The 13,753-nt window shown below is 45.3% G+C and overlaps 1 protein-coding gene and 1 pseudogene across 10 annotated transcripts in view; one reads left to right on the top strand and one right to left on the bottom strand.

Moving 5' to 3' along the window:
* UNC79 (unc-79 homolog, NALCN channel complex subunit) overlaps positions 1–13,753 on the bottom strand; it is a 209,653-nt gene that overhangs the window by 179,637 nt on the left and 16,263 nt on the right. The gene's annotated exons all lie outside the window — the stretch shown is intronic.
* On the top strand, positions 9,005–10,362 carry LOC114492133 (annotated as a pseudogene).

Here is a 13,753-nt window from a genome sequence, read left to right as displayed (position 1 = left end):
ATCCCCATAATAATTTTTCAAAGTAGGTATTCTAATTTCCACTTAAAGGCAAATAAACCCAAACTCAAAAAGCGTGCGTGACTCACCCAAGGACACAAGCTAGTAAGTGGCAGCACTGACAGTCTGGCTCTGGGACAGGGTTCCCCTGCCAGGCTGGGTTGCTCTTGCATCGTCTTAATCAGCTTGAAAGTATTTAATTGTATGATAGAACATGCAATATTAATTCTCCCCTTATTCTGTTATTTGACATTTAGGTTGTTTCCAATACCTCGTTAAGTAACCCTGTGGTAAACAGATGAAATATTAGACCGAATCTGTTTCTTTAGAAAGCACAAAATAAAACTTGTTTGCCTCACTGGTCCCACACTTTTTCTCTTGAAAAGTCAGCTCCCTTCAATCCCCGAAGGCCCATCTTAAGAATCACGCCACCCGTGAAGCCCCTAATTGATCCCAGTCACCACCACCGTCACCCTCCTTCTGACTACTTGTCATCTGCCTCAAAACGGTCACCACGTCATTACATAAACTCATCACCAACAATCAGCCGTTCTGTACGGCTCCAAGTAGGTCTCGTGTCCGCAAATCTAGTGTCCCTAACGACTCTGCAAAACCTCTGAGCACGGAACTGTCTTGTGTAACGCTCCCTTAGAACTCGTCACAATGCTAGGTGCAACCCAGATGCCCACCTTTATACAATGATCGAAATGAACTGAAAATGTAAATGTCAGCTATCCTGTATCCCTATCATTGTTCTCCAAATAAAGTATTTAAAATTCTAATATAATTTACCCAAATAAGTAATTTCCAAATAAAACTCGTTTCACACGTAAACAATGCAGAACTCTTTCGTGACTTGCTTTTTTCCCCTCTCCCGTCCCAACAGAGCTCCACATCATCATTTCACTTGTATGTATTCCAAAGGTTTGTGCAGCTTCTTCATTATCATTCGTAGTATTTACTCAGCTTCTTTCCTTCAGATAGACCACTCGTTTTACTTTTCATGTCCTGGGCCCTCACCACGCTGGGAAAATGCCCTGGAGTTATCACAGTGCCCCGCAGAGCACCTGGGGTGCAGCCTGAGCTCCCACCTACAGCCATGTGTGACCTCAAGCAAGTCTTTTAATATCTCTGCACTTCAGGGGTCGATGTTTGTTTGCCTTGTTCTCGTTTTTGGCCAAATGAGAAATTAAAATGACACTTCCCCCACACTCTTTTTGCTAACGTTGGTTACTAGAGGCATACGCTCTAATTTCATCTTATTTTTTAGGTGCCATAAAGCCCACGGCTTTATGGATTTGCTGTCATTGCCCCTTTTTAAACCATCCATCTCTCTTCAGTCTAACCTTCCACTGAGAAGGGACAGACATAAGTAAAGAGTAAGTCATACATTTGGATGGCTGTAAATATTCACCACAATGGTTAAAGTAAAAATTACGCATGGCACCTTTTTCCTTTCTTCTTTTTTTTTCATAAATCTATACCTTCTTTTTTAAAAGATTTTATTTTATTTATTTTTAGAGAGGGAAGGGAGGGAGATAGAGAGAGAGAGAGAAATATCAATGTGTGGTTGCTGGGGGTCATGGCCTGCAACCCAGGAATGTACCCTGACTGGGAATCGAACCTGCGACACTTTGGTTCGCAGCCCGCACTCAATCCACTGAGCTACGCCAGCCAGGGCTCCTTTCTTCTTTTAATTAGAGGATCCATAAGGAATTAGACATCCTTCTTAATAGCCAGGCATTTTGGTCTTAATTCACTATTTTTGTGTCTCTCAAAGTGTCTCTTACGTCCAGTAGATTGGTCCGGTTGGTTCTGTCTAGAAATCATATCTCAAATCTACTCTCTCCTTCATGTAGACCTTAAGTCAAGCCTGCACAGTCTTTTTCCTAGATTATTGCTGTCATATCGGGACTGATTCCCTTCTGACCCTTTTGTAACATGACATCCAAAGTGGTCTTTCTAAAATACAAATCTTCCTCACGTCCTGCTGGTTGGGTGAAATCCGAACAATGAACTCAGCACACCCAGTCCAGCAGGAATGGATCCCTGCTCATCTGCCAGTCTTCATTGTCTGTCTTACCCATATGTGCCACACATCAACCGGACTGACCTGCAGAACCCTCAGCTTACGACGCTCATACCGTGGCTGTGCACACGACATTATTCTCCCTACGAGAACTCGATCTGTACTCCTTTGCTTGGCCACCTCGTAAGAATCCTTCAAAGCCCAGCTGTAACCACTTCTGCTACAGACAACTAACGCTTCCTACCACAAGCTGCATTAGATGCATCTCCTTGGCACTTCCATAGCCCACAGGGCTTCCCTCTACCGTGGCACTTATCACTGTATGTTATAATTATTAATTCAGTCACTGTCTCTTCAACTGGGCTATCAGACCCTTGAGGCCACAAACTGTCTCTTTTATTTTTGTGTATCCAGCATTTAATGAGTGCCTTATCATAAATAAATGTTTGATGAATGAATGAATGAATGAATGAATGAATGCATATGTCATATGATTCATGGTACAACAAAGCAGTTTAGGATTTACATTCCTTTCATGGATAAGTTTTGGATCTTGGATTTAACACTAAAGTCCCCTGTACCTCCTTTTTCTATCACGTATAGAAAAAACAATTTGTATCGCAAGAACTAATGTATCTCTTTCTTCCAAAGTCCCCAGTTCCACTACTCGCCATTTTGGGATGTGGGGTCGGTCTGGCTGAAAGCCAAATGAGGGGCTGAGGGCGGGCTGTGTCCACAAGGATGCAGAGAGAACAAGGGAGACCTATTCCAAGAGTCAGAGGGGCAGCCAGAAAGCCCCCCTCTGAGTGACTGACGGCACGAGGAACCGAGCATGGCCTTGTAGTCGGAGGCTGCCATGCACCCCAGTCATCCCCGACCAGCTTGGAGAACAGTCAGAGCAAAGGAATATGAGCAGCCCTCAGTCTCTGAGTCAGTCTCAGCTGCGGATTAGAGCTATGTCCCTCTAGGTGAAGAAGGAAAGTGAAACACCATTCAGAAAGGCACGTCCCTAGGAAGGACATTTTGGGAAACAATTTTAGGAGAAGCCAAAAATATACAGGTCATAGCACAGTTAAAACTGGCCCTGTTCTACTCAGAACAAGTTAGGCTGTGCCTTCCTCTGGTGGATGAGAACCACAGAAAAGAACCCCCGTGGGCAGAAGGCGCCCAGACTAACTTGAGGACAAGTTTGAGGGGGCATCTCGAACCCCTAGCACAGTTACAGAGCTCAAGCTGACGGAACTGTGGTTGGAGGGTGTTATAGGAAGAGACCAGAGTCCTGTCTAATACCCACTAAACCTAATACTGTCCTTCCAGCCCAATGCTTTTTTTTTAAAGATTTTATTTATTTTATTTATTTTTAGAGAGGGAAGGGAGGGAGAAAGAGAGAGAGAGAGAAACATCAATGTGCAGTTGCTGGGGGTTGTGGCCTGCATGCAACCCAGGCACGTGCCCTGACTGGGAATCAAACCTGCGACACTTTGGTTCGCAGCCCACGCTCAATCCACTGAGCTACGCCAGCCAGGCTACCTAATGCTTTTTTAAAAGTACTCATTAGTAGAACTGTGTCTTCTCTGTTTATCCTTTATTTTCACATGGAGATTTTTCTGGGAAAAGGAGTTTGCCTTTTTTTATTTATTAACTTCTCACTATAATAATTTTAAACACATACAAGTAGAAAAGCAAAATGAAGCCCATGTACCCGACACTCAACTTTACTGATCTCCGTCGATTCCTGTCCACAATATTTTTTTTTGCTTGAGTATTCACAGCAAATGCTGTTAATCAGATCATTCCACTTATAAATATTTTAGTTGAATCTCTGACTAATAAAGACATTTATAACCTAATTGCAACAGGGCCACACACCCAATAACATTAACAAATAAATCCCTTTATATCTGGAGCCAAACAAGATTTGCGAGGGGCATTTCCGTGTGCACCCCCTCCCTTCCCTTCCTCATTCCCTTCCGATGTCCCAGCCACAACTTGCACTTCCGCAAGGACACAGGCAACATGGGCCTGCAGCGTCTTCTGTTTCACGTGCACCCCCACGTTCCAGATTCTCCTAAACTCTCCTCATGTATCTCATCATACATCTGTCATTTCCTGTGGTTACCACAAGAGTCTTCTCACTCTCTTCCTCCCCAGCCCCAACAACTGGAGCTTTGCACACACATATACACAAATAAATTCCAGTTTACAGGTGGCAAGGTGGAGGAACCAAGAGTTCAAAGCATATGGAAGAAGAGACTGGCATTGTTTGAATTCAGGCTCTTCTACATACGAGCTATGAGACCTTGAGTAATAAACTTCTCTGAGCCTCGGCTTCCTAACCTATAAAATGGGGGCTTTAAAACGTTACATGTATAAGCGACTCAGCACGATGACTGGCACATGGGAGATAATCATTGCTCCTGTAATTAGCAGTTACATGTGAGATCCTCCCCTTTTCCCTTTCCCAGCCCAGCACTCTGTCCCTGAACGTGCAATAACCTGTGGAGTAAGAAAAACACAGCAAGGATCTGGCATCAACCAAACCAATAGTAATCCCTTACACACGCACAATCTACTGGTGCATTCGGTACTGAAATCCTGTTCTATTTTAAAGAATACAAAAGTAAGTATAGCTACTAATAACGATACTCAGAACTGGAGATGAAGGGAGAACAGTGAATGCCACCACGCATCGTTTGGGAGCTCTGGCGAGGAACCAGCGTTCTTAGGGAATCCTTGACCAAAGAACAGTCCCCTTCTTTGAGGATGATCATCCTCTCACCGAAAGCAAAACCTCATAAAGATCCAAGTGAAGGGTGAGGGAAAAGGATGCACACCTTTGGGGAGCCAAACCAGTTGAATCTCCCCTCGAAAGCGAAAAAAGTCAGATATCACAAATTTCATTGTTAATTCTTCTAAATACTCAGATACTTACGTGTATATTCTTTAGTTGGTTTTAGTTCCAGATGGCAAGCTTTACCTGGCACTTTCAGCAGATAGGAGAGGCCAGCAAAAAAATTCCCCTTCTTCAACAAGTGACTCCATCGCTGCCATCATCATCATCATCATCATCACCATCATCACCATCATCATCATCATCAATTACATTTGTCTACCCTTTACATTTTTCAAAGCACTTCCATATACATTATTCAGTTACATTCTTTTACGTTTTATTTATTTATTTTTAGAGAGGGGAAGGGGAGGAGAAAGGTAGAGAAACATCGATTTGTGAGAGAAACCTTGATCAGTTGCCCCTCACACGACTCCAGCTTGGGACCTGGCCTGCAACCCAGGCATGTGCCCTGATGGGGAATTGAACCAGTGACCTTTTGTTTGGCAGGCCAGGCACTCAATCCACTGAGCCACACCAGCCAGGGCTCAATTACATTTTTGAGTAGTGAACTTATAAAAAACATGTCAGAAGTTAAAGAAATTTTATACGTAAAGCAAAAGTTAAGCAACAAAGGTGAAGGGAAATATATCAGTGATCTCATTTGTTTATCAGACATTGATTGACACTCACTAATGCACTAGGCACTTTGAGATAGGAATAAAATCAGTAACAAAAATACATAATTCTTATTCTCTGGGTCCCAATAACAGTAATAATTCTAAATTCTGAGAGTTTATGCTGTGCCAGTAAACATAAAAATAATAGTTGTATTATTAGTACTAATCCTATGTTACCAATGAGAAAACCAAGGCTTAAGGTCACACAAGGGGTAAATAATAGAGCCACTTTCTGACATGTCACCTATAAAGAGAAACGATTGAACTAGCTGTAACCCACCGCACATTTTTATCACATTGAAAAACACAAAGGTACCTAAAATCATCCATTGTTTTCATGCATGAATAGTGATACCTAATCACTCGCCAAATGGAGAAAGCTTTAACATGGAAACACTTCATTTGCCAGAGATGGAGCACTTGCAATAATGAAAGGGGAAAACAATGTATTTAAGTCAAAAGAGAAGATTGCTGTTCCTGTTTCTATGGCATTACTGGTCAGGGGAGCTTGTCCTGGGAACTGTGAAAGTCGGGTTCGTTTCACGGCGTGATGCAGAAAGTGATAAAGCGGTGAATTTCCTTCATGAGAGCTTGTTGGATATTACTAATAATTTGAAATGGAATATGGAGCTGTATTTTACTTTCATGCAATCAGGTTACATTATATAAGTTTGTTTTTAAAATTATACTGGACAGCTTCCTCACATCAAGATTTTGAAACTGAAGAGTTTAAGGGGCCAAATTCTCAGTACCACCCATCCCATCCAAACAGTGACTCGCAAGGTTGTGCCTTCTTCCTGATGCAACAAGAAGAAAGTACCTCAAACTGCAAGAACGGGGTGGGGGTTGGGGGGAGTAAGGAAACAAGAGTACTACTGATTTGTTCAAGGACTTACAAATCAAGACACATGGACTTAACAGATGAAAACGAGAGAATATTTTAATCTCTCATTGCTGAACTGTACTAAGCTCTCCAGAATCATAGATTTTTGAGGAACTAAAGAGCTAGTTGGTAGAAATTAAATAATTTCAGAGATACGCAGAAGTTGATGGCTCTGAATCATTCTTGAAGTTTCCATATCTAACTGCAAAACACAAGATATACGGGAATTATCAACCATCTGCCCAATCAGTGTGGCTCCATTTCAAAAGAAAATGATTGCACAGAAAATAAACTCTGCTCCCCAAGAAGATGCAGATGTCCCAGGGCTGCCTAAATAAGAAGATGAATTATAAAGAGCATGGTCCTGACATTTAAATGTCCGGCTACAGGGACACACTCTGGGAAACACGTGGGATCCTACTTTCCTGTTGAAGTACATTCTATTCCATGACAGTGTACAAGTCCAACTAGAGACTTCATGGTCGACCTGGAGTTCAAGTCCAGAGGTGCTGTGGCCCAGGACGTACTGCACAATCCCCAAGAATAATTCAGTCCATCACACAACATTTTCTCTAACCTGATCAAACTGCACAATGCTGAAAGATAAAATGATAACCCTTACAGACTTTTTAAAATTGTAACATTTCTTTTGCATTGACTATGTACCAGGCACTATTCTCAGCACTTAGCCTAGTAACTCTTACGAGCCTCACAACAATCTTATGAGTAGGTGCTATTTTATGCCCTTACCCTTCTTTTTCTAGGCACGAAAAAGCTGAGGAAACTATTATCCATTTCAAAAATCCATGCAGTCTGCATATCAATTGTTCCCTCACTCATTCAACAAATATTCACGGAGGGCCAACTCTGTGCCCGGTACTGGGGATACAACTGCCCAAGAGACAGCGGCAGCCCCTGATCGTGATGCTTATGGCAAAGTGTCAAAGATGAACACGAGGACCAAAAAGGTGTTTTAAAGGTCTATAAAGAACACCCTGGCTGGTGTGGCTCAGTGGATTAAGCGCCATCCTGCAAACCAAAGGGTCACTGGTTCAATTCCCAGTCAGGGTACATGTCTGGGTTGTAGACCAGATTCCCAGTTGGGGGTCCTCCAGAGGCAACCACACAGTGATGTTTCTCTCTCTTTCTCCCTCCCTTCCCCTCTCTAAAAATAAAATAAAGAAAATAATTTTTTAAAAAGGGCCCTGGCTGGCGTAGCTCAGTGGATTGAGCTCAGGTTGCGAACCAAAGTATCGCAGGTTTGATTCCCAGTCAGGGTACACGCCTGGGTTGCAGGCCATGACCCCCAGCAACCGCACATTGATGTTTCTCTCTCTCTTTCTCCCTCCCTTCCCTCTCTAAAAATAAATAAAATAAAATCTAAAAAAAAAAAGAACCATGCAGGGAGCTAAAATAGAGAATTAGAAAAAGGAGATAGGGAATACCCTCTGCACATAGGGTGGTTTGGGAAGGCCCCTCAGAAAAGACCATATTTAAGTTAAGACATAAAGAACACGACGATGCCAGACATGAAAAAATGGGAGAAAGCTTCTGGGTTAAGACCACAAAGTGAACAGCATCATCTAAATCATACACACCTGAAATGCCACCTAGTAACACTAAAAGGATCACTTAAAGACAAGAAAGGAACAGTAGGCAAGAAGACACACAGCAACATGATTCTGGAAGCCTGAAAGCCAACAGAAAAGGAGCAGACCAGAGAGAGTCAAATCCCAGGCCAGCAGCAAGGGAAGCGGAGAGAAAACAGTGTGTGTGTCAGAATTCTCAAGAGGCGTGGACTGGGCAGCACCCCCAGATAGCTCTGAGCTAGATGTGTGAAGCAGGAAAGAAAGCAAAAAAAAAAAAAAAAAAAGGCGACAACACGGACTGAAAGCTGTTTAACCAGCAAATGGATCCCTAAATTCTCCCCACTACTTCACATGCCCGAGAGAGCACCTCTCCCTACCTCAGCGGGCCCGGAGTTGTCGAAAGAGGACACACGCTGGAGGGTCTCTGAACTGGAAGAGCCAGACCCAGCTGCAGACCGGGCAACCTACCCGAACCCACGGGACTGAGTGGGCACGTGAAGCCTGAACACCGAAACGGAGCTGCACCAACCTGCGCCCGGCCCACCCCGTGCCTAGCAGACGGACCCCTGCCCTTCGGCCTGGAGACGGGCAGCCTCTTCCCTTCTCCTTCCTCCTGTGAACCTGGCCGGTCAAAGGCGAAAACCCTGAAGACAGACAGTGACGCCGGGGGCTTCCCCATAAATGGCCACCAGTGTGCACAGTCCGGCTCCTTAGGCCCAACCCTTCGCCACAAAGATAGCAAAGAACGGCCAGCCATCTGGAGAAAGCCTCCGACACGGAAGACAGACCAGAAGGAACAGAAAATCAACTTGGAGAAAAATAATCTACACGGGAAAAGAAAACTTTAAAAAAAAACATTATTAAGAACAGAAAGATGAGGGACTCTACCCAAGAAAGGATGCTGAGGTCCTATTTAAAACAACAACAACAACAACAACAACAAAAACAAAAAACAGCACCACTGTTGCCACCACTGCTAGAGGCATCTGTGACCGGATGAAGCTCATCACCCTGGACCACCGTTCCCGGGCCAGCACGCGGGTGCCGAAGGCATCGGGAACCGCGTGATCCAGTTTAACCCCAGACCAGACAAGTACTTCCCTCCGGGGCTCCCCACCAGGAGCACCCCACTCGGCTGCCGCAAGAAGCTAACCGAATACTGTAAGAATGGAGACCTGTCCTTCAAATACATGAAAACCTTTAACATGGATGAGTGCATGGGTCTTCCCAGGGCCCACCCAGAGAGTTACCACTCCTTTATGTGAAACGAGTTCTCCCAGCACACTGCCGTCCGCCCCCAAAACACCCACATTCTGGATGGGAATGCACAGCCGGCCTACAGGCCGAGTGCGATGCCTTTGAGGAGAAAATCAAGGCTGCAGACGGGATCGAGGCATTGGCTGGAGGCATCGGCCCCAGCGGACACACTGCCTTCAATGAGCCGGCGTCCAGCCTGGCATGCAGGATCTGTGTGAAGGAAGACACTAGTCATGGTCTCCATCCTGGCCAGTGCCAGGTGCTCTGATGGAGACCTCGCCCAGGTGCCCACCATGGCCCGAGGCAGGAGCGGGGAGGGCGTGGGCACCATCACGGATGCTAGAGAGGAGGTGATTGTCATCACAGGCGCTTGTAAGGCAGTTGCTCTGTACAAAGCCATCGAGAAGGGAGTGAACCACGTGTGGACCGTGTCTGCCTCCCAGCAGCATCCCCACCTGCCATGTGTGTGCGCAATGAGGATGCCACCCTGCAGCTGAGAGTGAAGACCCTCAAGTATTTCAAAGGTTTAATGCTTGCTCATAACAAGTTGGCGGACCCCTGGTACAGTACCAAAGAGAAGGAAACAGAGCAAAGCCAGCCTTCTAAGAAAGCGTACCGTGGTTTACCTGGGCCAATCCTAGTCTCAGGTACCTCATGGGGACAGGCAGGTCTTTCTGGAAATTGTCTTCAGGAGGACAGAATTGTATGTCTTTAAGCCAGATGATGACTCCAGGTAAAGGGGTGAATTGACTGTTCTTGGCTATGCAGCATGGGGCCTAGTCACTGAGTTTAGCTGCAGGAGAAATAACTTGTTTGTAACTTATTCTTAATCAGAAATAAAAATCACTCCATAATTTTGATGTCTGTTCCACGCAGACTAGGGGTTTTCAGCTTTTTGTGCTGCTTCTGACACTGTTCACACGCACAACACACTCCCATCAGGGATTTACACCATTATGTGCAGATTCTCAATTTGGGGGAACAGGGGCGTGTCGCACTGAACAAAACCTCGTTGGGGGTCTGGGAGGCCCCTCCTGAGCAGGCCCACCCGTTATCTGAGCGTCACTGATCCGGGTTAAGGAACAAACTCTCCGAGTCTACAAGCACGTGAGGGGCATTCCCTCCACCCCCCCCCCCCCAGTAACAAGTGCCATGGAGAGAAGACGGCCCCTGACGTTCTCTCCTCAGTTTCTTTCCTTTTTCTTTCTCTCCATTGGCCTTTTGCTGAACTCAGAGGACTCCTTAGGGGAGGGTTTGGGAGGGTGGGGCTCAAAAGAAGGCTTTTCTGATAAACCGAGAGCCTCAAGCGGCCCACAACCCAAACCCTTCTCCCTCAGGAGCCCTGCAGCACTGGGAGGAAGGAGGAAGCCCCTTCCCCACCAGAGTCCTGTGTTTTTGCCCCCAGGTCTCAGGGTGGCTCCCCCATCACAGACTCATCAGTGAGGAGAAGGCCCGCCGGGGCAGTGGACACTGGCACAATTTCGGGGTGGTGTTCAGCCAAGGAGACTGGAGCAAGAGGCTCAACGATGAGTTTAGTCACAACGCATGAGTGACATGGTCTCCTGCGTCCCTAGGAGCTAAGCGCCAAGACAACGTATAAATGCTTCTAAAGTTGCCTTTCCCACCTAAAATACCTTGACCTTCTAACCTTCTCAGTTTCGTGTAGCATGCTCTGATGTTTCCAGAACATCAGGAAATACAGCGCTTTGTCCCTTTGTCCCTTTACCCTTCGCAAAATGAATCTATTGCTCTGTCTTCCTTTTGCTCTTTTAAGCCTCCTCCTCCCTATCTTTGTGCCGGTTTCAAGCTGCTGCTGCTGCCTCCAGTTCCAGTGAAGGGCTTTCAGAGCCCGGCTCAGGCCTCGTAAATGCTGTGTTTGCCACCAGCGTTTTGCCTTTACTTTCCTACACGGGGCTGTGCTGTCGTTCTGCTTTAAGCTAACAGATCAGTGGGCTTGTTTACAATGTGATATTTTCTATTCAATCTGATTTTTTTTGAAATGCAGAGAACAAACAAAGGATCCTTGCAAATTAAAAATATGACCCTAGATATGAATAATCAATAGAAGGGCTACAAGATACAGTTGATAAAATTCTTCCCAACATATAGCAAAAAAAAACCCAAAGAACAAAATAATAGAGAAATGATCAATCTAGGAGGTCCAGGATCAGAATAAAAGGAGTTCCAGAAAAAGGCAACAGCAGCACCAAAGGGTTTAAAATCATTAACAAAGTCGTTAAGAACATTTTAGAATATGGCAGATTTTTCATGTCTCCCACAAGGAATAAAAATTGACACACAACAGGGCACATCATCATGAAATGTCAGAAACTGATGACAGACAAAAGATTCTGTATGTTTCTAGAGGTTTTTTTTAATCCTCACCTGAGATATATTTCTTGACTTCAGAGAGAAAGGAAGGGAGAGAGAGAAACATCAGTTGGTTGCCTCCCATATATGTCCCCCAACTGAGGATCAAACCTTCAACCTAGGTATGTGCCCTGACTGGGAATCGAACCTGCAACCTTTTGCTGTATGGGACGATGCTCTAACCAACTGATGCACCCAGCCAGGGCACTACAGATTCTTAACAATTTATATCACTTAGGAAAGACCAGGAATCAGAACAGCTTTGGACTTCTCAAAAGCTACAGAGGAAGCAAGACAATAATGAAGCAATGCCTTTAAAACCCTGGAAAAAAATTATTTTCAAAGTAGAAATCTATAATCAGGCAAACTCCAAATAAATATAAGGACATGTTTAGACATTCATGGTTTCAAAAAAGTTATTTCCCATGCATCCTTTCTCCTAGGAAAGACCCTGTTGTGCGTCCGGTACAGAAGGCAGTCAGTCAAGATCAGAGTGCTGTGGTCCACGCACCAGACTGTCAGAAGCTGTCATTACCAAGAGCCCACACCCGATATACTGGGATTTTCACTGGAGGCAGAGTGCCTGGGTGAGTGTACCCCCATTCTTCTTCATTCCTAAGCCAATGAAGTTCCTACTCACGTTCACAGTTTCTTGAAATAGCTAAGGATTGAGCACGGGCTGCGAACCAAAGTGCTGCAGGTTCGATTCCCAGTCAGGCCACATACCTGGGTTGGAGGCCACGGCCCCCAGCAACCGCACATTGATGTTTCTCTCTCTCTTTCTTTCTCCCTCCCTTCCATCTCTAAAAATAAATAAATAAATAAAATCTTTTTTTAAAAAAAGAAACAGCTGAGGACACTCCTTTTATTTCCAAAGAATTCTACTCTGACCTCCTTCAAAGAACTAGGGGTAGGCCATGTTGAGCTTAAGCAGAAAACACAGAGTAACCCCCTCCCCAGAGGTCCGGCACGTGGCCCGCACCTCCGCATCCACCGGAAGCCCTGACCGCGGTGAACCCTGCTCTTCTTAGACTTGCTCCTGACTTCGCTCAGTGACGTCCCGGAAGGAGCCCTCCAGGAGACGGAATGCAACTTGTGTCCCAGGGAATCTGTTTGTCTTCACGAAATGAAAGAGGACATCAATTACGGATTCCGTTTCAAAAATAATATTAAGTATATACTCATACAACCAAGATAAAAAGAATATTTCCTGTATCTTATCTGTATCTATCTCTCCTTTCACCTCCCTTGCTCACCAGAAAGGTAGATACTTTTTCCAGCTTTTCTGTTAAGCATTCTCTTGTTTTTCCTTAGAGTTTCATCCAATGAGCATGTGTAAATAGTGAATGGAAACGCTGTAGGATTTAAGTTCAAAAAGCTGAAGAGCAGGCCCAAACGCAGCAGTGTGAGAAGACAAACACAGCGCTGCCATCGGTGTGGGTGTCCCCTACACTGACAGATGCCGCCCATCCCCTCTTAGGGGCCACGGAAAAAGGGGAAGGACTGAAGGGGCCGCCATGACTTCATCCTGACACCGACACACAGTGGGCGAGCAGCCACGAGGCCGGTTATACAGGCAGCAGCCATTTGACTCAAGGAATGAATCTTAGCTACCAGAGAATAGAGTTTTAAAAAGAATCAGGTTAAAGACACTGAAAGGGGAGGGATCTTGGAAGAGGGTGGTGGCAGCAGCTTGGTTTTTGAATCAACCCAAGCCCTTGGACTAAAAACAGATAAATCGATGAAGATGACAACCCAAAGACTGGTCGATAATAGCGACAACAGAACTAGGTGACACAGTAGCCCTATGAGCCAATTATCAGAGGATGGGACAAAGGTCTGACAGCTACACACCCACGTGATATCAGCATCCCAGCCGGAAGGAACAAAAAGAAGGCCTTTGGGCCTGATGGCCCTCCAGAGAGGGGGTTCTCATACGGTCCACAGGGACTCCCAGGAAACTGCGGTGGCCGGACCCGAAAACAAGTGAGAGCAGGGCACATTTTCCATGGGATAAGGCCTAGAGCAAGGGAGTGGATGCTCAACTCTGAACACCAACAAACCAAGGCTTCCTCCGAGATAAAGCCCTGTGTTCAGAAGCAACTGCCGAGAACAGAA

This window comes from Phyllostomus discolor, chromosome 1 (assembly GCF_004126475.2).
Source record: "Phyllostomus discolor isolate MPI-MPIP mPhyDis1 chromosome 1, mPhyDis1.pri.v3, whole genome shotgun sequence".
NCBI classification, from domain to species: domain Eukaryota; kingdom Metazoa; phylum Chordata; class Mammalia; order Chiroptera; family Phyllostomidae; genus Phyllostomus; species Phyllostomus discolor.
This window is presented reverse-complemented; position numbering and strand designations above follow the sequence as displayed.